At 44.9% G+C, this 27754-nt stretch overlaps 1 protein-coding gene across 3 annotated transcripts in view; it reads right to left on the reverse strand.

The window, feature by feature from the left end:
• Positions 1–27754, reverse strand: part of LOC107191401 (RNA binding protein fox-1 homolog 2) — a 192515-nt gene that overhangs the window by 106526 nt on the left and 58235 nt on the right. The window lies entirely within an intron of this gene.

Consider the following 27754-nt stretch of genomic DNA (forward strand, 5'->3'; position numbering starts at 1 on the left):
TATCTCGAATATCCCGCGGAATAGATAAGAAAGCTGGTCTTCGAAATCATGTTAATTGGTCCATTAAATCTCCATTAGATAACAAACTGACGTGCTCTTATGGCGGAAATACTCTAAAACGAGGGAACCGTACATTATTTCCGTCATTAGCTTCTAAAAATCCTTTAAATATAAGGTGGCTATCGGACCAGTAATGCTCGAGTATTACCTCGAAAATGGCGATCGATAGAGTAGCACGTTGGTCGCGGATGGCCGTGTGTTACGTCCGCGGAGCTTTACAAATCGACATCGAGACCGCAAATAACCGGCAATAAATCGTGGTTATGGTGTCTTAAAGCCATCTTCCCTGGCGCAGAGCCAGCCCAAGAACGTTATCGGTCCACGTGAGAAAAGAATCACACGATTCCACGGATCGAATGTTACGACCGTGTCCGTGTTCATCACGTTCGCGATACAAATCTAGCTCGGAAATAAAAGAGCTGGGAGGTGATGGATACGGTGGCTGCGAATAATCGTTAATGAAAATTCACTGGGTGGGCGGAGTGTTGATTAATGTCGCAAGCGGGATCCTCGCCGCGGAAATCCTTAAACTTAATTTAACGAGGCGGCCTCCCACCCCTGGATCACGAAGATTATACCGAATCGGCGGAGTTATGATCCGCTGACGGATCTCGTTCGTTCGCCATCGCCGGGATATATGTATTATTTCAGCCGTGGTTAACGTTCAGCGAATATACGGGACGAAATAAAGTGCCGAAACGATCAAAGAGAAACGGGGAATATTCCAAAATACCGCGCGGTAAACGGAATAAATTGCATTTTTTTTTAAACAGTTCTCGGTTTCATTATTTCGCGAAGTGGTTATATATAGCTTCTGCGTTAAACTTCCTTTCTGATTACAATTTTCCACCTCTGTTTTGTTACGAATTTCTCGCGGAATGTAGACGTTCCGGTGATGACAAAGGACTCGCGAAAGCTTGTGCCAGGCGTACCAATATGCGATCCACTATATTTGCTTTCTATAAAATGGTGAACGCAATTTACAATTAAAACCATCTTCCTACTCTTTCTGGTCTTTGAAAATGACAGCGAATCTTGAGCAACGAGGAAAAGTATCATTGCAACAGCATATAAGCTTTCGATGTTCTTCAAAATAATTATTGAATTTGACAAATATAATGGATTACTCGTATGTTGTATAATTTTCACACATTTACACTTCACGTTCATCGTATTCCCCCGATAAAACAAAACAGTTTCATATCGTTGCTTCGAGTTTAAACAACAAAAGAAGAAAAAACAATGAAAATCATGCGAAGTTCCGATGTCAGATCAGGTTTCCACGTATACACAATTCATCCACAAATAAACTATTGTTCCGATAAATTTATTCGACATATCGAAAGAATAAATTTTCGTTTTTGGTTCATGATAGCCACTGGTTCCAACGACAAGTAATCGATATATCGAATAATTAAAAAGATGCGATCCAGGAACTATGTCTCGTATTTATTCTTTTTTCGCGGTTCCCGACTCGCGTCTGCCGTTTTGTGTCGACCGGCACTCGGAATTAAATTGCGAGCAAAATCGCGAACAAATCAGCGCCCACCCCCCTGCTAGTACGTTATTTTCCTACGCAAACGTGGATCCGCGGCGATACAAGCTTTTATTATACCACGGTATACGCTCGATATCACGATCGGATTAAAATAAAACCGAACACAGAAAAAATATGCTGGCGAGTCACCGTCACGCAAAGAATACCCGCAAAAAATCAGTTCGTTATTCGTCCACGTGAACACTCCCCGAGGGCGCAGATGGGAAAAAATTATCCCCCGATTGATAATCTCGATTTTTCCGTGGATATTCGAAAATTCACCGGTTATAATAGACCTGGAATATCGCGAAACACAAGCTTTATTCCACTTGTAAAACATACGAGCACAATTATATCTATCCGTAGGAAGAGAGACTTTTCGCCCTCTCGTGTTAATAATGTTCGAAATAAAAGGGGGTCGGTATCGGTCTCTTATTCATCATCAAGTAGCTACACACACCAGTTGACTCGAGTACAACGGGAAAAAATTCTCGTAATTAGCTCCTCCGTTCGCGTGTTATTCGATTCTGTTCTCCGTAACGATCCCTTGCCACCCTTGATTCAGGGAAAATGGGAGTTGCTTTAGCTTCTATACACAGCAGCATTACCGATTGTTTAATGTTACGAAATTTCAATTAACCTTTTGCTTAGCGTTTTATGCATGGTGGGATATATTTTAACCCGCTATTCCTTTTTAACTGCTACGATCTCTATTCTCTTATTCTTATATTACTCTATACTTTCTTCTACTATTCTATATTCTATATCATAGAATAAAGAAGATAAGACAAAAGAAAAATTCCTGGTCTTTCACTAAAAAGAGCATCGAAGGATTCCCGTTTGCAAACTCTGCTTCAATTCCTTCGATCGGTTTCTGGCACGAAGCCACAGGGTTCCCTTATCAGCGCGACGAGTCAGTGGCGATTTTCAATTTAAAGTTCCCGCCAGTCCGTGGCCACGTTACAGATAAGACTGTGTCGCGACGCAAGCCTCGAGAAGCGAAGCGGTTTTATCAATGAACCTTCGAGTCAGCCGTGTAATCCTGGTCGCCGCGTGTGCACGGATCCACACGCGCGAGTATTTACGTCCGCGACAGTTATGAGAACCGGTAGCTGGCCCCCCTCGACAACACACCGGGTGTCCCGAGAAACACGCGCGGTTCTGGCATTCTTCCGCCAATCTCCTTAACGACGAACATGTGTAATCTAACATGTTCCCCATTATTGTTGCTTTCTTGCCTAAGAATGTTATTCACGACGAAGCGTAATCGAAATAAATAGCTGAGGACCAAACGTGTTTACAGTATTGCAATTTTCCAAACTTTAATCATTGTCCTTCTGTAGGAAAAATGAAGGAAAGTCTGTACGTTTCACTCTTATAAAAACTCTTATGAAATTTTTAGTTCGGTTAAAAGGTAATTTCATCTTGCATCTGAATGGCTTGAAGATACAAATTAATATGTACAGTAAAATACTCGATGATAGTCAGTTTGGTTAAAATTTTTAGAACTCGACGGTGAAAAAACTTAGTGAAAAGGAATACCGTGTCGAATGTTGGTTTTTCCTGTCTTCATTACGTTTCAAAGAGGTTTCTAAACATAGTGCACGCTTTGTTTAACTTCATTCAATCGTCTCAGTTCTTTTCTCGACAGCTTTTTATTACCTCAGGCTTTTACGTTGATTTTTCTCGTTCGGATACCTCAATTCTCCCGCAACGGTTACGTGAACCGTAATCACGTCCAATTGCCGCGTAATCGTTGCAATCACGTAGACATGGATCGCTCAAACGACTCGGTATATGAGAACGTATACTGGATGTACGCAATGTTTCGAGAAACGACGGGTTCCTCCGCCGGAAAAGTGAAAGATAGGAGAGTCTTGCGTCGTTTCTAATTGCGACGATTACTTTGTTGCGGTTGAAAAATGAACGAAACACAGGCGAAACGGTCACACCGGAAGACATTTGTAATTCGGCTTACATAAAATAATCAAACAATCGCAAACACCATCCATATTCGCGGGCAAATGTTTCGGAAGATTTTCACCAGCAGTCGATTTTAATCTCAAGAACAGACTGCAACGCGCGGGTAACGAGGCATCCATTACGATTTCATGGATCAACATGAATATTCAAGGCAATAACTGTAACGGAAAGTCAGCGATACGGTACAAATCCACTCACTGGGTGTATAAAAAAACACACACACACACGATTCAATGAAATATTCGTGTTAACCCGCTCACTGCATCTTTTTGGTATCTTGTACAAAAAATTTGTTTTCCATAAAATCAAGAACTAATAATCATTGAGACTATATAAAATATATTTTTTCTTCATAAACAATGTGTTTGTTCAGGATAAACAACGAACAGTAGTAGTCACAGTAACACAGATTCTCTAATGCTTGGATGTTATTCAAAGAAGTTTCGTACTGCCGATCGTGAAGAAATGTCCCAGATTATTGTCACTAAAACGATAAAGTAGGGTCTACTGTAGTAGACAAATGCAGTTAGCGGGTTAATCCACGCAGATCCATAGCAATGTCCACAACTCATCCCGAATAAAATTCACTTCCGTTACCAAATACACCAAAAGATTCCCTTCTTCTCTAACATCCAAACACTTTCTAAAATAAAGCTCACACCGATCGATAAACCACAGCAAAACAAAAAACCAAACGATCATTTAAACAACGACCCGAGGAAATCTACTGAGAAAACGCCTTACAGCCTCGAAACGTCGTACAAAGGGGTCCATCTCGACGTCGCCTCGGGGAAACTGATGGAAAACGATTGAACGCGAATCGCTCGAAGACACACACTTTCGACGAGTTCCAACTCCGTTTCCCCTGTCTCATTGTTGGTTCTCGAAAGAGGGCCAACCGGGGGGGGGGGACAGGGACCGTATTCCCAATAGACCCCGCCTCGTCCTCTTGTTCGAGCCGCGGACCCGTCGTCGCTCGTTATTTCTCATCTCGGACACGCTATCCTCCCGGCCGACTGGTTTCGCGTGGTTCCCACCGAGCAGATGCTATCCTGGCTCAAAAGGACCCCCGAATCGACCGGTTCTCCCTTCGTGACAGGGTGAAAATTCGGGGAGAGCGTAGTCGTGGAAAGGAAAGTAATTCAAACACGTATCGATGTCTGGGAAACTGGTGAAACGGAATATTTTTGGCCATATTTTAACTTTTAACTATAGACTCGTCTCTGGGATAATTTTTCTCACTTGCTTGAACATAATTTTACTATCACTATTAAATCACTATTAAACAACTGTCTGTCGTATTCGTGAAAGAATGGAGAGGAATTTCAGCAAAACCTCTTACCTTTTGGGCGTCACGAGATGGTCGGACAAAACGGCGGAGAGGCGCGATTTCGAGAGCAAGGTGAACACGACGAACTGGTCCCGAAGTTCTCTCTTTGTCGGGGCTTGCGTGAATACCGTTTATTAGCCTGCCCGACTAGACTATTTCGGGTCTGTAAACCGCTGCTGTCCGAGGTCTGGATAATAGTAGGTCGGCCGGAGAAGCGGGAATCGGTTTTGACTCGAGGCGATCAGACCTGGCTCCGCCAGAAGATTACTTTCTTCCTCGGAACACTGGCAAAAAAACTAGCTCGATTTTGATCCACGAGCGATCATGAAACACTTTCAATCTCCCGCCAATGACACAGTCCGAGCGAACAATTCGTACATGGATAGGATATCCAATTACAGTCCACAGAGCAATCTACTGATTCGAACGGTATGGCATTGAGGCGAACCCCGTAACCGATCGCGCCAGGTGTTTTCCTGTCTCGATCGTCGCCAGAAAAGGGAAAATTCCGATTAGCTTGCCGAGGAAGTAGTCACCGTTGATGACGATATATCCGATTGTAGCCATTTCCAGTAGCACAGAAACCGTATTAAAGGTAATTCCCGCGACAGACTCGGATCGAATATCCACGAAAACAAACGTCAACCCAACAAGTAGCAGAGAACCAGAGATAAACAAGATAAGGTAACAAAATCGTTGCTACCACAGCTACAACGCGACACGATGCACATTATTGCACACTCGAAACGCTGCGTCACCTCGAGATCACCGCTGGTTGTTTGCGTAAAAGTGGAGCCACGATGAATTATTTTGCGAGGCAACGACGGGAATTCGATCGTGGTGGGGGGATGGATAAACGGAAGAAGAGTTTCTTCGCGTCTGACCTACTTCTTTTAGCCTCCGTTTCCTACGGCGCCGCGACGGTGCAACCGAGAGAGGCGGCGGCCATTTTCCTTTCTTTTATACGCGCATGATTACCGAAGGGCGACTCGATAAATATTGCATGAAACGCCTGACTCGTGAAACGACGGGAAAGAAGATTATATTCGGAGATAGCTATGATCGCGTATACGAGGCGAGAAGTAGCGTGTCGTATAAATCGGTATCCTAGAGGAAATAATAACGATCACCCGATGCTCCTGACATAATTCACATAATGCTGCGAGAAAAATAGGTCGACACGATTCATTGAAAGATGTTTCAAAATTGTAATAAACACGACACGACTGCTCAAATCCGCACTGTCGAGACTGTAATATGTAATAAATCGTTTGCAACCCACTTGTATAGTATTCTTTTTAGTAGACACGCTCGATTCGCGTGTATTATGCTGTACGGGGATATTTATTCAGGCTAATAATGGAGCTTTCCGTCGAACGTTCGCCGAAACGATACACACAATGTTCTCCGGTGTTCGCGGCTTGGAGCAGTTTCCCCTCCGCGCGAAATCTGACCTGCGCTCCCTGAACGGGCTGCTCCATCCAGGTATTACTGTGACCCTGGAATTAAGCGGTTCCTCGCGAAGAAACCCGTTCATCAGGGGCGTCCCTTTCGACCTGGCCCTCTTTCTCTCTCTCTCTGTCTTTATGCGAAAATGGCCGAGCCCGTTCAGACCCATGAAATTCCTCGACCGCGCGCACACCGCGATACTCTGAGCCGACAAAAAACGATGACGAAACGATTCTGACGATCGTGATGTAGAATGTCCGTTACAAAATAATATTAGATTTTTAAATACACACATTCGAAATACACGGATGAATCGCGGTACAGTTGTGGATCTTCTAATATTGCAAAATTATGCAGTACTACAATATGAATTTTATCTCGAAACATTGTCTGATCCAGCGTTTTGAAAATATTGAAATATCAATAATTATAGAAATTACAACTATTTTTCTAGTATTAGGGGGTAGAATTTAGGGAAATTAGCTGCCAAGTGGTATGTTAGTTAAGAAAGGCTGGGAGTCGCTCTGGTCTAATCAATCCGAAAAGAAACTCCCACTCCATTATCTCTTCTTTTTGTTTGCTTTTATTTCAGCCTTGTTTTTGACTCTTCAGACAGAGCAATCCTCTTTACTGAACTGTACGATGTTTTATTATAATTTAATTTTCTCACTAACCGTGGCTCGAAGCTTTGCGATCACGTTCACCGAATTTTCCGGTCGAAACCGCGACAGAACCGATTCCACGCGCGAATGAACGCTGCCGTTGCTGCTGCTGCTGCGGTAACCGGTGTCTGACTTAATACTATTGATCGTTTGTTAACAGAGCACGAGCCGAAGCGTATAAGTTTAATTGACCCCGGTTGAGGACCGACGACGGGGGTGGGTGTTGCGCGAGTATCGAGCGAGCCCGCGGGGATGAAAGGATAGTTCGATCGATTTTAATTATTCTCCGCCACGTAATTATCTTGCTCCGTGTAACGCAATTGTTCCAGGGGATCAATGCCGACGGGGGAACAATTGATTCGAGGAGGGTTCGAGATACAGGAAAGGTGAAACTTTTCACCAAGAATTTATCAGCAACATTACAGGATCGCACACGACACACACTCTCGAGAAACACAATCACTGTCAAACTGTATCACAAAACACAATTATCAGCGTGATGCGCGGCGACTCGCGATAATACCGATGGTGTGCGGCAGTATATGTTTTAAATGACTTGACACAGCTTAGTAACACACTTAGCCATTAATATAAACTTAACAATGTGATGTATGTGTGCACCGAATGAGTGAATGTATAGATGCTTGCTGGAACGGATCGACTCGTGATTGGTGGAAAATGCAGAATTTTGGTTGGCGTAGGTGGTTCAAGAGGCGGTAGTATGAGTTGGAAAAAGTGGGGTTTGGTGTATGTATTGTTTCTTGGATTCCTGGAAGTCAGCACAGAAATATAAGGAATGGTCTTAAGGACCGCGAATGTTTTGCACGTAATGTGCAGCTGTCCAGGAATCCCTGATTATGACCATCGACTACCTGCGTTGGATAAACACCTGCAACGAAGGCTGTTTAACAGAAAAATCATGTCGGAAAGGATGAACGTACCCAATGGGAAACAAGGGGAGGCAAAAAACGAGTTAGCTTAGAAGATTAATACACCTAGAAAAAAAAAAAGAACGATGGAAAGGTAAATTTTCAGAGGTTTAAAATTTCCCCGGGAAATTACCGTACCGCGGGGTGGTTATATAGTCGTTGCACTTCATAATCGAGCCGGTTGGGGGGTGGCAGATTAAAATTCACCGTAGTCCGCGTAGAATATCGAAGAATTATGGGTTACGGGGCGGTTTATGTTCTTGATCCGCTTTGTTTAATATCGTCCCGTCCCCTCTCGTTCCACCCCCTCATCCACTCAACTTTTCGCCGAGTTTTCAGCGAACGTCGGTGGGTCGTTTCGAAATCGCAATTAAAGTCTCGACGATTAAGGCCGATTTGTATTCAAGTGGCGGTAATGAAACAATAATGCTCGCCTAGATAACCGTGCCCCCGGGGCCGCGCCATCCCGCCCGCGTTCTTTCGTCTATCGTCATCGTTATCGTCCACACACCGTCATTACCCTCGACGGAGCACATCAGGTCCACGACCGGTGCCAGCTCGCGCACGATTCCACGCGAGATTCATTATCCAATTTGTCGCGAAACCCGCTGACACACTTCGTCGGACTGTTTTCCAGTATTTCTTTTTTTTTTTTTGCTCGTTTCGAATTAATTGGTCGCGAAACCGATAGTTCCAGCGGTGGTTGAGAGGTTCTGGTAGAGGTTTAATTGGAATCCTTAATATATATTAATATTCGAAATGACGTTCGTTACCGATCAAGCTAGCCCAGTTCAATTAATCTTCGTAGTTCTACAAGCACGCGACATTTGGAGAAGCCTGTACAAATACCGATATACTCCAAGTTATATCATTCTTCGTTCAATTACTCCGAGTGATGATCCTTGCCGAATCAAAGTGATTCAACGTGAAAAATCGAACATGGAGTTCGGTGAATATTCCGCGTGCAATCTCGGGGAGCGTATCGAACAGGGATGGAGAATTCCATTCGCAAATAAATGACATTCCCGCGTTCGTTGCGACGAGCTTTGTGCCCTGGCCGATGTTTCTGTGTACCAAGAGTGTCACAGAGAAAATGGAAGCGCCGATGCATCGGGTAAACGTGTGTCTTTGAGGTATACAATACACACGGGGCTGCAATCTAACATTAATCCGAGGCGTGTAATTATTAATCGGTCGAGCGGTTACGAGAGAGCTCGGAGAGAGAAGAACCGCGGTGTGTATGGATCCGCGAACCACGGCTGGCAATTATCGGCAACGCATCCTTCAATTAAGTAATCGCACTTATTAATCACGGAGTGTTGCTCGAATCAATTTTTTAATTGGATCGACCAGTCGCCAATTACAATGTAACTCGGTACTGATCGCAGCTTGAACACGATAATCCCGTGTTTTTCATCGACACCACGATTAAATAACAGTCCCAGAGAGAGAATTGTGGATGTTTCCGCGGAGAAAAATATTTTTACGGAATTTTCTACGGAGCATCGAAATAATCGAAGATAGGATGGATCTGTGGATGCAATTCTGGAGGCATGAATATTTCTTCTATCCGAACAGATCCGAATTTTTCCTTCGTTATTCATTCATACGGTCCACAGTTTAAGCGCTTATCACGAGACACCTGTACGTGTTCCCGTAGTTCAGCAACTACAACAGAACTTCCGTTTTAAGCACCTCCCCCCGACCCCACCGGAGAATATTTAAACCCTCCCGAAACTCCGAGCGGAAAACTACCCGGAGAGTTTCCCTATGAAGTCTCGAAATACGAAGGTGGTCCCCCTAATACGCCGCGATCCAAATCCCCTCGTGGAAATTCTAGGGTGGATTCGTTTTATCGATCGACAAAATCCGGTGCACCGTTGAAGATTCCTGCTTCGAAAATTCCCGCTCGCCTGCAGATCGAGTCGCGATTCTGCCCAAGAAAATGCTTCAAGGAACACCGTGTTCGATCGCGAGAACTCGAGTCTCCTGAAGGCCACGTTTGGATGAGGAACCGTTCCTCTCCTTCGAAACTGAATAATGGAAGCGCGTTTTTAAAATTCCAATTTTCTGATCGGCAATTACGCGATTTCGCTGGTGTTTCCTTAGTTTCTTGCACGCGAACCTCTGAATTATTCAACGGGTTTCGTTCGTTCAATTTCCCCGCGAAAAATCCGCAAACTTCACGGTAAACGAGGATCTGCATACAACTTCGCGCGGAGCGGCGAACAGACGCCAAGAAATATGAATACATTGTTGCGAAAAAGTGTATTAAGTGTCATTTGCATGGTCCGCGGAACGGTATTCGCTTGAAAAATTACCTTTCGACCGGGTTCAAGGGAACTGAACGTATTACGAGTGGCTGAAGTTTCGAACCCTTCGGGGGGTGAGAAGGATCATCGGAAGATGGGTCGTAAGTCTGATAAAATGCATCAGAACTTCCGTTGATGTTAAGTTTTCTGTTTACTTCTCCCGATCAAACTTATCGAACTTGTATTTTCGTTAAATCTATTGTTGTCGAATCCTGTTCTAGCTTCTTTTAAATATCACAATTGTAGGTCATCGAACATCACCAGATTCCTAATTTATAATTCTGTGTAACAAGTATTATCGCTATCTTTAATTACTCAACATCAACACAAGAGCCTATCTACCGTCGAATTTTGTAAAGTGAAAGTCTGCGGTTTATGTATATTAGTCTATTTAAAAAAAAAAAAAAAAAAACAACGTCGACGTTGTTATCGACTGGTCTATTTTTTACTTCATGGACTCGATCAACTGTATACTTTCAATACCACAAAAAGCTTCGTGAAACATATTTACATATCGAGTAAATAACAATGTGTACCATACAAGGCTGCCTGAAAACGAAGCGTCAAACAGCAGTAATATGGTAAAACCTCTAATTAACAAACGTATGGAAATGTGACTCACGGTACCGGACAGTGAGAATGAGAGGCACGGAACAATTTGGACACTTACCTGAAACACAAAATAACAAAGCACAAATTAGTGTGGGCGGGTGTTTGTGTATCAGTCGCGCGATCGGTATAAGTGGAAATTGCGAAAAAGACCTTGCCCGGGCAGGCGGACGCGCCGGTATTCGAGATAAACCGCGGTAACGTCCACCACGGACAAATAAAGATAACCCTCCGTAAGCCACGACGCCGAGGAACCCGTCCACTTGCGACCCCGAAAATCGTGAACGCTATCGCGACAGATAATTCGCAAACATAATAGGATAAACACTCGTGTGTCGGCCGTGCTGCTCGGGGCGGAATAGAAATTAGTTTCGTTCGGGCACGCGAGACCAACGACGGTCTTCCCCGAAAAAATCGATATCGAACCATCTCTCCCTATCGTTTGTACCGCTCCGGATGCAACCGCCCCCTCCCCTCCGCCACCAGTATCCTTGCGAAATCACGCAACCCGCAATCGAAATCGACGCGATCTATAATTAAACACAGACACGGTTGGAAATACGGTAATGCCTCGTTACTTAGTCTGCAGACCTTCTTTGCTTACTTGTACGTGACAATTGTAATTAATCCCCAAGTGTTCGCCATTGGCAGTGGGCTACTAGAGAGTAGTCGTACAGAACACTGTAACATCACCCTGGTGCAAAAGGTAAACCAATGGGAATGAACACAGAAATCACAATTATTGATTCCATTCAAGAAGAATTGGAGATATTCGTGTCGGTCGACGTAAATGGGACACCCTGCATATGAGAAAGATAGACTGATAAATTAAATGTAGATGGACAGCCAAACACGTTATCAATTCACCCGGTGTGATACGCCAATACTCGTTGCGATCGAGGATCACCGATTTAATAGCCACGAGGGCCGCGATCCACGTTCCGGTTTCCGTCACGGGAACCGCCGCTATAGTTTCTCGATCTCGCGGGCAAAACACACGATTGAAGCGGCGCGGCGCACGTCTGCGCGTTGCCGGCAGCTGCGCACGCCGGCTCAGCTCGTAAATTACGTTCGCGTTTTAATATCGAGGCGGCCATAAATCCCGGTAACGGCACCACCACCGTGGGGTCCCTGTGTAGCTGCGCGACCCTCTTCAGGCTCCGCTTGGGTTGAGGTCGCGCGCCGAACACAGTGTCGCCGGGACCACGTGCGCGTCCCGATAGATCTCCAACGGGCCGATGAATTTTTACGTCATTTCCGGTGAGGAAATTAATAGGGTGTCCGCTAAAACCACTGATCTCTATGTACTAGTAGCTAGTCTGTTCCGACTACATAGAAGTCATCTTATATAGAGGCAGTTTTGCAAGTGTGACATCAGGAATGAAGATTGCGAATAGTTAATAATTACTTCTGAGTAACATTATATATTGTATAATATTTTTAAATATGAATTGTAGTGGGTTACACGATTTTTCAAAATTTACGTCCCCGAGACCCAACTCAGCGGAGTGTTAACCCTAGAACGAGAATCGAAGAGGGTCTATTGAAAAGTAAATACCTACAGATGCAATGTAATCGAATGATAATCTTCAAAAGCATCGTCATCATTCACAATAGAAACAATCGGTGGATTCAGGCGTGTTATAACTTTCCAGGTGAAAGATGGGTCAAGAATTAACTCCCACTTTGAACACCCACCGGACGAGCCAAGAAGTGGCAGAACAATCAAACATATAAATAAACTTTCAGCGCAATAGTTCCAGCTGCGATCGTGGAAGACGCAAGATAGCCTCGTCGATGACCCCGGTCATTATCTTCGGCCGCATTAACGACGAATGCAGTCCAAGTCTCCCCCATTTTCTACGTTACTCTCGTTCCTGAGGCCTTCTCTACATCTACTCTACTCTTTCCCCTCTCCCTGTTATCCAGCCTCACTCTGTTCGTTTCTCTCTGTCGCACCAAGGCGAAATATAATGAATACGAGCCACGTGGGAGAAGGGAGATAGAGATTTCGTATACGATGCTGGGAGATCGATACTCACGGTCTTCTTGCGAGAGGAGGAAAGCCTTCTGGGCAACGCGAAAACCTAGAAAACGCCAGCAGTCGGGCTGTATTTCACGGAGCAGAGAATGACCGGTCAGCCGCTTCCGGTCTTCTCAATTTTCCCTCGAGGGCACCTTTCGATCGGCTGTATCGAACACTCGGTTTCAGTCTCGGAGAATTTCACAGAGTTTCTTTGAAGATTAAAGAAATTCTAGGGACGCCTTAAACGGGCCCATAGATGATACGACTTATCTTTTTGACCAGGTATTACATAACACAAAGATAATGAATGACCTAAAGCCCAGGTGAATATTGCAAAAGAATACTCTGCTTTTATCTAATAAAGTATGCTGACTTAGAAATTGGAGCGTCACATATACGTGACATTGGTAGCGAACGTGTTAAGCCCAGAGTAAAATTTCCAGGAAAATGCAGTGGACACGATTTTCCACCGGTCAATGGATCCTAACGGTTGCAAAGGCAGTCCCCGAGTGTCTCGAAAATTCGACCCGAGTGTACGTATTCGAAATCCGATCCCGGGCGAACAGGGCCCGACCGAAGGTCGGCACGTACTAAGCTCCGCGGGGGAGCAGAGAGGGCTACGAGACAGCAACCGCGCAAAGCGGACACCGGGAGAACGGTGTCAAGTTCCCCAGCTGAAACACATCGAAAATACTCCCGCGGCAAGTGGCACTTAACTCTCACCCTCTGAAAAGGGACAAAGCAGGTGACAGAGGCGGAGCGAGGACAAGTTCTCCGGAGGCTGGAAACTGCGGTTCAGAAAGCCCGACGGTACACGTACACTCGGACGATTCAACGAACTCTCCGATAGAAACATCACTAGGTCCTTGCGTGGGGGTGGAAGGGGCGTGATGGAAGGAGAGAGTCTCTATGAATAACAGATTACGCTTCGAGACGCTATTCGTGACGTTAACAAAGAGAGACGCTGGTTCTGAGAACCGTGTCCACTGTCTAAAAACCGTCCACCTATCATCGATCTCTGGACGGAAACTGTAGGGACCATCCTGAGGTCAGAGACGGGGAAATTCGAGGCTTTCCCAAAGGTGGACGACCCCCCGAATACCCAGCCTCAGTGGCTCACCCCAGTTATGCCTACCAGTGGCGACCGCTATCCCCAGTAACGAGGAAGAAACGCGAGAATCGGATACCACGAGATGTCGCCAACGATATAAAATCATAAGCCAACCACAATCAATTCCCGACAACTGGTTTCCGCTACAATCTACCCTACACACGCTAATCTCGCCGGTCAGATTACACAGAGCCCTGAACTGCATCCATCATAAGGGTAGTAGCACACGTTGTGTAAGCAGAGAAGGTTGCCCCACGCGTTCGATCATCCCCTATCTACGGTTCGTCCCATCTGGCCTCCGTCAATTTTCCCTCTCGTTTCGAAAACCGTGCTTCCCCTCGCCACAACACTCACGGGGGTGAAAAAAAAACGGGAGTATACGGTTAGGTATATAAAGAAATTCGAGGAGAGTCAAGGTCGAAAAAACGTCGGTGGGATAAAGGGAAACACAGCGGGCGTCGATACGGCGGAACCTTGAAGAGAGAGTCAGCGACAGCGAAAACAAGGGGAGAGGAAGAGAGAGGGCTTGCTCGCCGAGTGTGGGCGAGGGGTGGTGGAGGGAGACAGACGGGGGTGTCCTAGGTGGATGAAACTGCAGGTTGCGTGGGCGGAATGGGAACTGTGGGCGGACGAAGAGGGGGCAGAGGTTGGGTGGAGGGTGGAAACAGGGGCGGACGCGTGGGTGGTCCTGGGCCCCGGATGACTTAAAGGGAAGCTGCGACTACCCCCGGACCGATCGATATCTGCACCGACACGTCTCGCGGGGGAGGCTTTTCCCGACTGGAAATCTTGCTTCGAGACTCCAAGAGACCGTCCCGTGAGAAAGTCACGCGATTCGTCTTCGGTGATGGACTACTACTGCTCGTTTCGTTTCGACCTTCCCTCCCCCCACGTACGCGCGGAAGATTAAGTTCGCCTGGAACAGACCAACAAAGAATTCCTTGTGGTCCGAGGATATTAACTCGGCCGCAACTCTTTTTTTCTTTTTTTTCCCTCTGCTTTCCCTAGTCTGCCGTGGAGAATTTTACGAGATCTTTCGACTGCCTGGCGCCCACAGAACCGGCCAAAAACACAGAGCCTCGGGTGTATTAGGATTATTCTGGGTTGCTGCGATCGAGAGAGAAGAATCGCATGATTCGAGAAAGGAGCGGGGAATTGATGATCGATGCACGGTACTGCTGCGTCGGTCTGCAAAATGTGCTGATACCTGATTTTTCGAACGAACGAAGTCATTTATTACTTGAAATTTTTCGGATGGAAAAGGATTCAAATCTACCTTTTTACAGGTATATTAACCCTCAGTTTTTGACAAATTTCTTTGTTCATCGCCATTCTTTTTATCCCATTTAATATAGACAATTACTGATTTCAATTAGTTAACAGAAACTGTTGGATTTGATGAAGTTCTCGAAAGCTAGGGTCAAACAGACCTGGTCAACGTGGTCTGTGAGGGTTAACACAAACAGTATGAGTAAAATTTTATTCGTAGGGAAAATAAACACAAAACCAACTGTTTTGCATTCGTACGTGAGAAACCAATGAAATCAAGAGCGTCTGTTTATGTAAATATCGAATAAAAACAAAATAATTGAACGGAATTCCTTGGCAAAGTGAAAATCGAATTACCTGTAATTTATTAAACGAAACCAAAGCCGTCTAAAGTTACTTTACGATTCGACGGAGCCAATGGAACAATTTTCTCGGGATCTCAGCAAAATAACGCGACTCGCTGTAAGATGGCAGAGTTGGACGAAAAGCGCGGTAGAGTTTCTCCGGGACGGGACTTTCTCCGGCGTATAAAGGGAATTACAGAGTTGCAAGGCGCGACGCGAAGCACAAAGTAGCAGTCGTCCACCGCTGGTAACTTTTTCGCAGGACAAGTAGTTCATCGACTGTAAGTTCACCACCACTCGCGACGACGACGAAGTTACGCGAACCTAAGCCGAAGTTAAACTGCCGCGAACGTAGCGAGAAATTGTTCCACCCAAAGCGGACCCCGCCTGTCTTCCACGACGATTTTTCACGCTTAACTCCGCTAATAGGATTACCCATCATCGTTTTCCGAGCGTTTCTCGAGGGTAATTTTTCGCCTCGGTATAGTTTAATTTCCCCAACGGTTATTCACGGATATACTAGTTCATCGACCGATAAACTGCCCGCGGGAATATCGCGTTTTTTTCCCTCGTACCAGCGGAAACTGATAGTTCGATGAACATCGATCGTTAAACGTACAAACGAAATTTTCATATATGTATAATTTATATATCTATATATCTCCCATCGGTTTTTATTATATTTCGTTTAAAATCGGGCACCAGCAGGGGATCGAACGCCGCAAACGATTAATCCCCGGGAATCGGATATCACACCTGGCGCTTTATCCAGGTCGCCAACGACAAAATGCAATTAATTCGGTTTTACAGCCGGCGCACAGCAACGCGGATGAGCGCGGCGATTAAAATTAATTAATCGGCGTAATTGATAAGGACGACAAGTTTCGTTTCGTGGAAAATTGCCATCGTTTCGTCGTTATTGTTCCGTAAACAAGAGTTTAGAAACTATTCGCTGTGATAAGGGGATGGGGGTGGGTAGCTTATGCTTGATATCCAGGAGAAACGAGTCCGCGTTTTGCACAGTTACGGAATTCTTGAAATTGTTTGGGTGGCACAGGGGGTGGGGATATAGGTAGCACGCGCGAGTTTCTAATTAGCATAAATGACCGCGGAGATAATTCCAGGGAAAATTAATCGTCGACGGGGATATTACATTTAAAGCTGCGCCATTACTGTCTTACTTATTCGATTCGACGCATTTGTTAACCGTGAGCAATCCGTTTCTCGCCTGGCCAACCGTTTTAATGGCTTTATTAAAATATCTTTTCCGGTGTCCGCGTACTAATGCCGTAACATCAAGTTAAAATACACCTACAACTCACATTTTCGAGTCTGGAACGACAGCGTGAACGTTCCATCGGTGTACGACTCGATTAACAAGTTTGAAAGAAAAATCCCCGGATAGAGGGATCGTGGTGGTTTTTCACGACGGAACGGACGATTCGAATGTTCAGCCGGGGCACACACGGTTACCCGGATGATTGAGTTAGCGAACTCTGCCGTCGACCGGACGCGGTCCATTTGCACTCCCCGTGGCCCTTTCATTTATCCGGGCGGACGTGTGTTCACCTTCGTTCCCGCGGAAACGAAATAAATCGCGACACCAAGATGGATATATTTATCCCCCGTGGAAAACACGGCTGGCCATCCGGCGAACGCAATGGCACGCGCTTTTAAGCAATGCTACTGATGCCTGCACTCTGATACACGTGCCAACAGTGATTCTTCATTCTCGATATTAATCCCCTGTCGTTTAAACCGCTCCGAAATTACTGCTTAAACCGCGGTCTTAACCACACGCACCCATCTGACGATCACTTTTCGTTGGTGTAAAAAGTATAATTATAAAAATATTTAATATTATATATATTAATTTTTAAATTTTCTAATTGGAAGTTAGATATAATTAAGTATACTACATATATCTTTAAAATACAATTTTATTGAGTCGAGTTGGAATGGGAAAACAGGTCTTTGTTGATCGTAAAACGAACTTCTACGAGAAAATTTGTTCTTTCAAAACTGCAGATCTTACCGACACGGAAAGGAAAAAGTTTTACACGCGGTATCGGCTCTACGAGTAATAGGCCAATTGGAAAGTTCAGCTCTTTGTTCCAGTGGTTGTATGTATGTGCTTAGCTGCTACTGAAAATTATAATCGTATGGAAACTCTACTCCAAGACAGGGAAATCGAACTTCTAGGAGAACCATTGAACATCCAGTCAATGTATGTACATAAGACACTGATACAAATTTCAATACAGACACGGAATTTCAAAGAAAAACCATCTAGATACAATTTCAAATTTTTATCAAATTCCTTACGTAAATTCACCGGAATTACTGATTGCATTTAGAGATAGAAATTAGTCACAGTCTTTAATGATCTATCTGACCCGTGCGTCTGCAAGGGAAAACTTCCTCTTTTCAAGCATTCTCACCAGCTTTCTCTTTCTCCCCTGTCTTAAGCGCAGATTTTCCTAAACCCGCAAAAACGACTATAGAATAAAGCAATTATTGTTCAAGAAGTACCAATTAATGCACCCACGGAATCACACAGTATCAACAACCACGGGAATTAAAAAAAAAAAAAATTCCTCCGTGATATAAAAAATTAGCGTCATTCGCACCAACACTTGCCTGCCAAGTAAGAAAATGGCTGCCGCCCACGCCTGTTCAGAAACGGACACACTATGTAACGTAAAGTAGAGAAGCAACAATGTGCCGTAAACACGAGTGGCGCGATGACGAGCGACGATGCATCGATAAAACCGACCGTGTGTCCCGGTGGAAGTTGGCATTCGACTCCGTGTTCCGGCTTCGTCGTAGCCGTCGAGCGGTTCGAAAACGGACAGATGTCGTGGGTTCCGACACACAACACAGAGACCAGGGTCGAGGCTGTCCCCGTGGCTCGGGGTTGCTGGCCTCAACCGTTCGTCAGCCACATTCATTGCGGTTAATAATATTCCCTGTCGATTATCGTCTCGGTACGCAGCTGGGGGAAACGCATCGATCGCCTCTCTCGGTTTCCCTCCTTGGCATTCACGGACGCGTTAACCCGATAGCCCAGGAATCCACGAAAACGTAACCGCAACGGGAATTTATCGAGCCGTTTAACCCATTAACTGCTCGACAGAGACAGCTACATGCAATTCAGGATTTCGGTTTTTGTTGCGCGTTTACGAGCGAGGATAGTGCACGGTCGTACTCGTACTGAAGTATAAAAGGCTGAAGCTACGGTCATACTGGAAGCGTTTTCTGACGAATAGGGTTAGATGTCCCATTTATTGCCAGAGATGGGCTAATTCATTATCTAGATGAAAAGTTTCGAATAAGGAGTGAAAGATAAAAAAAAAATTTCTTCACTTTCATATCGTAATAAAAGGTGCAAAAGATCAGAGAAAATGTATTGTCATAACTTTTTAATCGTCGTTGTAAGAGTGTATCGACAAGTCATTTTGACTTGCTTGGTAGTTCTAGTGTTAAATCCCAGGAAGACGATCTTAGAAACTGCCGTTTGCACTAGAATAGGGGACTCAATCGCGAGCAGAATAAACCTGTTTTTCCGCAAAAAAATTACACGCTAATTTTCGTGGACCACGAGCGCCCGGATCCACAAGCTAGGCCACAAGTAGCCCACGATCCTCGATCTAAAAACAGTGCCCCGATTCAGGCGTGAATCATCCGGCCGATGACGAACGGTTTTATATATAATGAGAGTTCGTGTGTTGCGTGCGTGCACGGGGGTTGAAAAATCACGGTGTACCCTCCGAATTCTTAATGGAACACATACACAGTCGTAAAAAATATTTAATTGCAGACCGAGGACTCGCGCAGAATCCACCCGTGAAATCTCACGACAGTTTCGCCCCGTTCGAGTCCGTTTCCCCCCAATTAACATAAATAAGAGCACGAAAACGATCCGAACACGGCAAGAAAGAGAGAGAAAAAAAAAGGAAAACCAGAAGAAGTAACCTCGAGATATGTCGTCGAGGCAGAAATCGCGAGCCGAACGAAGTATAGTATACGCCAAATAATTGCATAAAATAATGCATAAATAAATGCATAAAATCCGCAGTCTACTCATGAATTATTGTGATTCTCAATTGTTTAAGATGTTGGTAACAAAGGTAACCGAGAGGAATATGCGCAAACACGACCGAAATTTGTCAGTTATGGTTTTATTTGGCGTCTAGTATAGACATGTTTTGAAAACGAACCCAGCGTCTGCTGTTTTTCTCGCGGGCGAATTTCTCGAAAATTATCCACGCAGCTGGGCTCCGCGAAAATGGCCGAAGGAGAACACGGCGCTTTGTGCGGCCGATGCGAAATTTCATTGGACCGTTGCCAACACCGCTTCTCTGCGGATCCAGTCGAAAGGGATCGTCAGGATTTCCCCCTGGGCGGATCCAGAGACGATATTGACCCACGCGTGGACACTTTTGCTATAAACGAGCATTTCAATTTTGTTTTTTTAAGAATCGTGCACAACGATCGCAGATCATACGGTCCACCGAGTTTTCGAAAACTGGGAGACACCGGAAAAAGCTTGAGAGAAATTCGGGGACGGAGTTTTCGCTGGAATATATATTTTTTTTACAGCTCGAAACTTCGGAATTTATCTTGGTGTATAAAAAGGAAGGTGGAGGTCGTACCTTTCAAATTTAGTGGGGGCTCGTAAAGCAGCAATGCTAGTGGATAAGGAAAATTTCGCTGGTTCCTTACTCCGCTATGACTTTATTCGTTTCTCTCCGAATTTTCGTTAGCCAACGCTCGAATAATCGTAGGTCACGTTCGGTTGAGACCATGCATTGTTTAACCCTTTAACTAATGATAATAACTGTTGAACCGCATGTAAGATGAAAGATTGTTTAATTTTGATTCTCTTCGAGGTTTCGTTCTTACTTCCGGTCTGCTGCGATTATACTGGTACCCGCAGAGGAACGTTTAACCGAAACGAGGGAGATCAATCGCGCCCGTATCCTCGCGACTCCGGGTCCACGACGAGGTAAAATAATTTCGAAGTTTAGAATGGAACGATCGAGGCGGTCTATGTACACGTTGATGTCTCCATCCCAATGATAAATCAGTTGAATTATGAAATGATATTTTCGACGACGGAGAACCGTCTCGAAAATTTCCTCGGTTGTTGGCACATGCCCCGTCAATTATCCGAAACACGAGCAACAAACGAGGCAGATAATAATAACCCGTGATACGAAGCGATTCAGGGAAGAATAAACGACTATCCTATCTTCTTGAATCGCTTAGCCCGGATTTATGACCTTGATTTATACATTATCGAACACTTGTTAACTCTCGGATGAGATTCTGTTAAATTTATACGTTGCCGAATGAAAATTTATAATATTCGTTCATTGGAACTGTATACGTTGCTTGCTATTCAGCCACCGTTAGATACTCTCAATTCATAAATACAAATAACGTATTGTAATTTCGTTGTTTGATGATAATCTGCTAGTACGTAATTCTAATTATGATAAGACAGAAATTAGTGATCGTCAGTTATGAACAGATAATTGTCAAAGAAACTACAGAATAATCGTTCCCATTCATTCAATATTACAGCACCTTCATTGCTCTTCTCGTATTTCGATAAATAGTTCGATAATTATTTTCAAGGTAACGTCGTGGAGACTGCATTCAGAAAGGGTCACCGATAAAAGCATACACATTCCATTTTATCCCAGCAAGGCGCATCAATATACAAATGCAATTATAATAAGTGTATCGGGTCCTTCATCCATCGATTTTCACCGCGAATAAACCACTCATTGACCCGTCCGAAATTAACCGACGTGTTCGATGTCAAATGTCAGGAAGTATGACGCAAATGCCGGCGCGTCGTGTCGCTGGTGGATCGTGAATAATGGAACCGTGTTGTCTCCTTCGCGGCAAGACAATAGGCGAGAACGTTGCTCTATTTAATCATCAATCTTAATCCGGCCTGCCTGGTCGCGTTATAAGTTAATTCCCGTATCAGCTGCCGGACACGAGCCGGACGTCCTTGTTTACCCGCACTTTCGTGGAACGCTTGCGAAACGGTAGTTTAATTGGAATCATTAGTTACGATTATCAGCTGAACGAACATCGAAATTTCACGATATTCAATTCCATCCTGATCCACGATTTATCTACGCGATTCTCGTAGAACATTCTGAACCCGATAAAACTGGACTGTAAATAACATTTCCTATTTTATTTTCATCCTTAAAGTCTACGCAGTGTTAATGAAAATGACATCACAACCGCCCGGAAAGTGTTTGTATTTCGTGCTTGTTGCAGGCCGACACAATGGTGTATCTCTCGGTTCTCCTACGTTGTCTCCTGACGCGTTCCGGTGCGAAGTTTCTCCAAGTAGCTAGTTACTTCCGTAAACCGAAAGATCCGTTCGACTTCCATCGCCTAACTGCAGCGTGCGCGCGCCCGACGACGGTCGACTATTTGAAAAGCGAGCTCCTCAAACATTTGCCTAGCCCCACAAGCTCGCTCCCTCTCTTCCCACATTCGTCTATCCGTACTTCGCAAGGACTGAACAAATAGATTTTTAGTTTCCTAATTAATCAGACCTACCCCCGCGCGTCCACTTCGCGGAAAACCCTCTTTTTCACCGTGGGACAAAAGAGATACTTTCCATTTAGTACAGCAGACCGAGTGAAAGGAACTCCTTATCCACGGAGCAATAAATTGGAGAACAAACACAGCCCTCAACAAGAACAAGACCTTCACTCTCTCTTTCTCGTAATAATAATTCCACTCACGCTAAGTGTATTCACGAACGATAATTTCTTCGTGGCGAAAAAAAAAAATTAATGGCTGTTCATAGAAAAAGGGCCTTGACACGTATACGTCGGTTTAACGACGCTGGGCGTCGTATAAGCTTCAAGAGATACATTTCCTCCAAAAGCGCGCGCACAGTCTCGTTCCTGCCGTGGAAAATATTTCTTCGTATCCGGCCGAGCCTGCCGCGTAATTAATCCCATTGTCCCCGGGATAATCTTCTTTCTGACGGGAACAGAATAGGATTTTTCATCGGGAAGAATTGAAAAATGAGCATATCCGTTCGTAAATTCTGTGTGACTCTCGAGCCCCGTTTTAATCGAATTAATCATTTTCTTCTCGAGGCACCCACTACGTTGGATCTAGGTTTTCCTTTGTACTCTTTTCGATCCTCAGAACCAGCGGCTGGTCTCTATAATGATCACGATTTATACGATATGCAACGTGAGTCGGGAACGTTATAAAATTGTCCAATGGCAGTTAAGAGAACGCGTGGTCTTTAATGCTGGACGGGCGAACACGCGACGAATCGTGCGCGCGCGCGCCCTGGTTGTTTCGCGTGCTTTCGCGGGGCATGACCCCTTGGGGAATCGGGGGGTTGGAAACCGGGAATAAAAATAGCCGCTGTTCGATCGAAATCCGCGAACAAAGCTTCGATCCACTGGGCTCGATCGATCGTCTGACGTAAAAGCTTGCGCTGAAAAATCACGAACATGCTTGGAAACTGAAACCTCTGGAAGAGTGACTGAAAACACACTGGAAGACTCTTGTGAATATTCGTAGAATAGAGTAACTTAAATGTACACACATTTTATGGATTCCTAGATGTTTGTTCGTTGAACGAAATCAATCTTGCACAACTTCGACGGAGACAACAAACGACACCCGAGTCGATTTAATTGTTAAACACACTTTCAATCGCACACGGGAGAAACACGGAATCGAGCGGCGATCTTTCCTTTCATTCGTTTATCGACGAAGCTTCTCTACCGAACAACGGAGACAGGAGCGCTCCGATACGGAGTGAAACCTGGGCCGCCCCAATCAGGAAGATTGCTTCGTGAAAAGTGACTTTCAATCCCGGGGCTCCCTGGTCGACGTTGAACTTACTCGAAACTTCTCTCGAAGCTCAACGTTTCCAATCTTTCTCCGTTAACTCGATACTACCCGAGGTTCGATCGGGTGTTTACGACACGCGACACCACTGCTGAGATCAAAGGCGATGGATTTTAAACTTTCAATTCCACCGGCGCGGAACAATTTCAAACTTAACCGACCTCTGACGGATCTGTTCGAATCCATCTGCAGAACGACGTAGAATGTTCCGATGAATAATTCTGATGGAAAAGAATGCTGTCCAAATGTTTTAAAAAAACCCTCGATCGAAAAATGTTATCGATATTACGAAGGTTAATTAACGGAATTATCCCTGTATTTTCCATACAGATACCATTTTTATACTACCTTGGGGTAGTACGCACCGACAGTTCGAAAAGTAAAAAAGCAAGTAATTTATACCCAGCGCCGAAGATAGAAAAAAGCGTCGTTTAAATTCGAACAATTGCAATCGATTCCGCGCCGTTCTTTGTCCACCCCCGCAAATCCCGGCCACCAACGGTCGGTTAATTTCAAAATGTTCCTCGGTCGGACTACAACTTCTCGTTCGGCCAACCCGAACGGTGGGAGAGCGGGTGAAAAAGACGAAACTTTTTCGGACGGAAAAAAATTCAAAGGAGATTATACCGTCATGAGCTTGCCTGCGGTATTATTCGACAATGTTAATCCGCCTGGTATTACCACCGGCCAATTCCGCGAGATAATAAATAAACCGAACGAAATAATATTCGGCACGCAGTCCTGCTCCATCGGATTTTCGTTTGAAATGGAAAAAAAAAAAAAAAAAAAGAAAACACGTCTCCTTTTTTAGGCAAAGATGATTGTACATGCAAAAATAGGTTGAAAAAAGAAAGAATAACATTTTTGCATTCAAGGCAACGTTTTCGAGACAATCGAATTTAAAAATCTGTTGAACACGCGTGCAGGTGAATAGGACTTGGCCGGGGTGCGTCTGCTCATTGCATTCAGTTTCTACTTACCACCATGACAAATCCACACGTTCCAGATCCGTCTTCAAATTCGATTTTCTCGAAAACGAAACCTCAGACGAAAAAGATGTATTCTTTTCTTTGGACTTATTTCTTTTTATAGAATCAGCAGGTTATATCCTGATTTTTCATGGTTCAATATTATTTCCCGCCGAACCAGCTCGGAAGCAAACGACGGGTCTCGCGATGCAACGTCATTCGGGAGAGCTCACCGTTCCTCGTGTCGACATTCAATCCAGCTAGGCTCGCTAATTTTATTTTTGTTTTTTATCACGCCGGATTTTCCTACCCACCAGTTTTTCCTTCGACGTGTATTTCGAAATATAGGACACGGTGTGTGTGTGTGAGATATTCTCATCGTCTATCGGGCGGTGTACATATACTATATTCCGAGGCGAGCGTCGACCGATCGATCGTTCGCCATCGGCTGGACCCTTAAACGGGGAACCACGAGGGTCGCCCGGGTCCACATCCACCCCCTTTCGTCCCCCAGTTCGTACTGTCGTCGATGCAAATTCGCCCCGCAGTCGAACGGATTCGGGCATAATTGCGGCCGTGTCGACCAAGCGCTCGTGAGTTCGATTTCTTCTTTTTCTGGGGGGTGAGGGCGTGTTGCCCCGGCGAAAGGGGATGCATCGAGTGAGAAGTTTTGTGGAACCTTGCGGTCATTCGTGGACAAAGTTTCGAACAACTAGAAGGGTAGCCTCGAGAGTTGAAGAAATAACAAAGTTGTTTTTGATATCCTTTGATATTGTAATTTCTGGTCGTTTTCCGAACTGTCCGTTACCGGAAGCAGCTCTGGAAGATCACGGTTGATCGTTCGATTTTGGTGGCGAAAAAATAAACAGTATTCATTTAGTTCACGATGGTTTTAATCCACTACAATAGTGACGTGACCTTTTTGAAACGCTTTCTTTTTTTTTTTTAGAGAGAGGTCGGTGTTTTCTCCTGTCGTGTTAACGTAGTCCTTGTGGCGTTACCTTGCCATCGATACCTTGTCACGTGGCCGTTTCATTGATATATTCCTTCTAACCGCATCGTTGGTATCGTGTTATCGATCGTTACGCACGATTATCTTGGTCTTTTGCATTTGATCGTTCTCTCGAGGCTTAGATCATGTCAACAACGTAGAATTCTAAGTTTTTTTTACATATTCGTAAGACGATGCCACGCGTCTAACCAACGGTTCACTGGTCAACCATTTTTAAAGTGTTCGGAAATGTAATTTTAAGTTCTACAAGACCACGTCCCGCCTCTGGTCTACCCTATCCTCCACATCGTCAGAGTCGAGAGAGCCCAAGCACTTGCACAAGGAAGAAATAAAAAAGAAAAAAAAACCGTAACGACAAAGCGAGTAATACGATCTGCGTATTAACGTCAATTACGCGACCGGCGGGGCTTTTAAGCCGCGTTACGGGGAATCGGGCGCCAGCGTAGACGTGTTAACGCGCGTAAAAACGAGCTCCCCCGTTGACCATGACGAAACAGAAAACTTCGGGGCAATACGAACTCCCCGAGACCCGTAACCTAAACGACAATGCAATTGTTATTTACGTGGAATTACAAACCTAACGCTCGTTCATTGTCGAAGGCAGACAAATGAATGGCGAAAGGCCGATTTTCGGAGCAAACACCACCAATATACATTTCCAGAACATCGAAGGAACCGAAGTTCTCGAGGGAGGTGCAATGAATCGAACGATTTCGAGGATTACGGTCCGAACCGGCGAGGTGCTCTGTGTCCCACGTTACGCACACGAACCGACACGAATGAAAGAAAAAGGTCAGCTTCATTGTCCGCGAAATCCAATCCGACCGGGGCCCGGATCTCTGGGCCCCTGGGGGCCCGGTTTCCGTTGGGAAAGCCCTGTTGTCCCCCTTCGCTCGGAGCCTACCTGGCCCGGCAAAATGCACCCGGCCGCGATATACCTGCCTCGATTCGCGGCTAACTCGAGGGACGAGAGAGAGCTAACTATTACACACAAGTTGTTGGTCGCCTTTATTCTGCCGATCTGCGTTGATGCGTTATTCGAACTAGAGACTCGTCGGTAAAGTATGAACGTAATGGGAAAGGTTTTTCAATATTAGGGATCTGAACATCTGGTAATGGAGTAGTAAATATGTTATTTCAAATATAAAGCTGAATTTTACGAATAGAAATGCGTGCCAATTAATGGTCATAGTGAAATACTGCGGAAAAAACTAGATGTGTAAGCCTTAACACTCGTTATGCAAAGAGAACGATCTGTTTATCGTTGGAAAATAATTTGTAAAGTGTACGTAAGGGGGAGGGCGATCAAGGTCAACCTCTTTTCCACGATCCATTAACTTATTCGAGTGCGTAAGTCGGTAAAATATAGTCGTAATGGAAATATCATTTGGGTACTACTTGCTCACAAAATGAGACTGGCATATTTATGTCGACGAGGAGATTAAAATAACGCCAGCGATAAGAATACGAAATGAGCTTGTTCTGAATGCTTGAATAGCGTATTTGGGAAGCTAATAGAACATTAAATGGAGAAATACGAAGCCAACGTATGTATTTACTTTCACTGCAAAGTGCCCCCTGTCCGTATTTCCTCACCGAGAACCCTAACCTCTCTTTCGCGGAAGCCCCTCTTAACGCGGCGAACAAGTCAATGGAGAGTTCTGCGAAACGCATATTTTACCGGCACGGTCAAGGCGATGGCGACTCTAGATTACTCTAAAACGATCGTCCAATGGAATTCTTTGCTTTGCCCCTGGTGTTTCTTCCTCTTGCTCGCAGTCTCCCGGCGGAGGCGGACATAACCTTCAAATCGTTCTCGACTGAACAACGTATTTCACTGAAATGTTACTTTCACGGTACCTGACTATTTTCCAAATTATCTACAAACGAAATGCGAACCTCTGCGAGCAAGAGAATAGAATCGATCTGGCGGTTCGCGCGAAAAAAACAAAGTAACGTATTTCGGAGTAAAATACTGTGCATGCGTCTTTTGTTATTTTCAGACGCGCGTATGTTTCCACAGTGTATCAACGAATAGGGTCTCGTCATTCCAGTAATTCGAATTGCGAGTAAGCACGATCGAATCCACCAGCACGAGTTGAAAATAGAAAGTAAGCATGGTCTGTATGCCTGGCGCCTCATATCGAACCGACGCCTTCGAACGTATCCAGCAAAGAGAGGGTAGAGAGTGAGGGCAACACACAGACGCCTCACACACTCTCTCTCTCTCTTTCCC

The sequence above is a fragment of the Dufourea novaeangliae genome, unplaced genomic scaffold (genome assembly GCF_001272555.1).
Source record: "Dufourea novaeangliae isolate 0120121106 unplaced genomic scaffold, ASM127255v1 scaffold246, whole genome shotgun sequence".
Classification (NCBI taxonomy): domain Eukaryota; kingdom Metazoa; phylum Arthropoda; class Insecta; order Hymenoptera; family Halictidae; genus Dufourea; species Dufourea novaeangliae.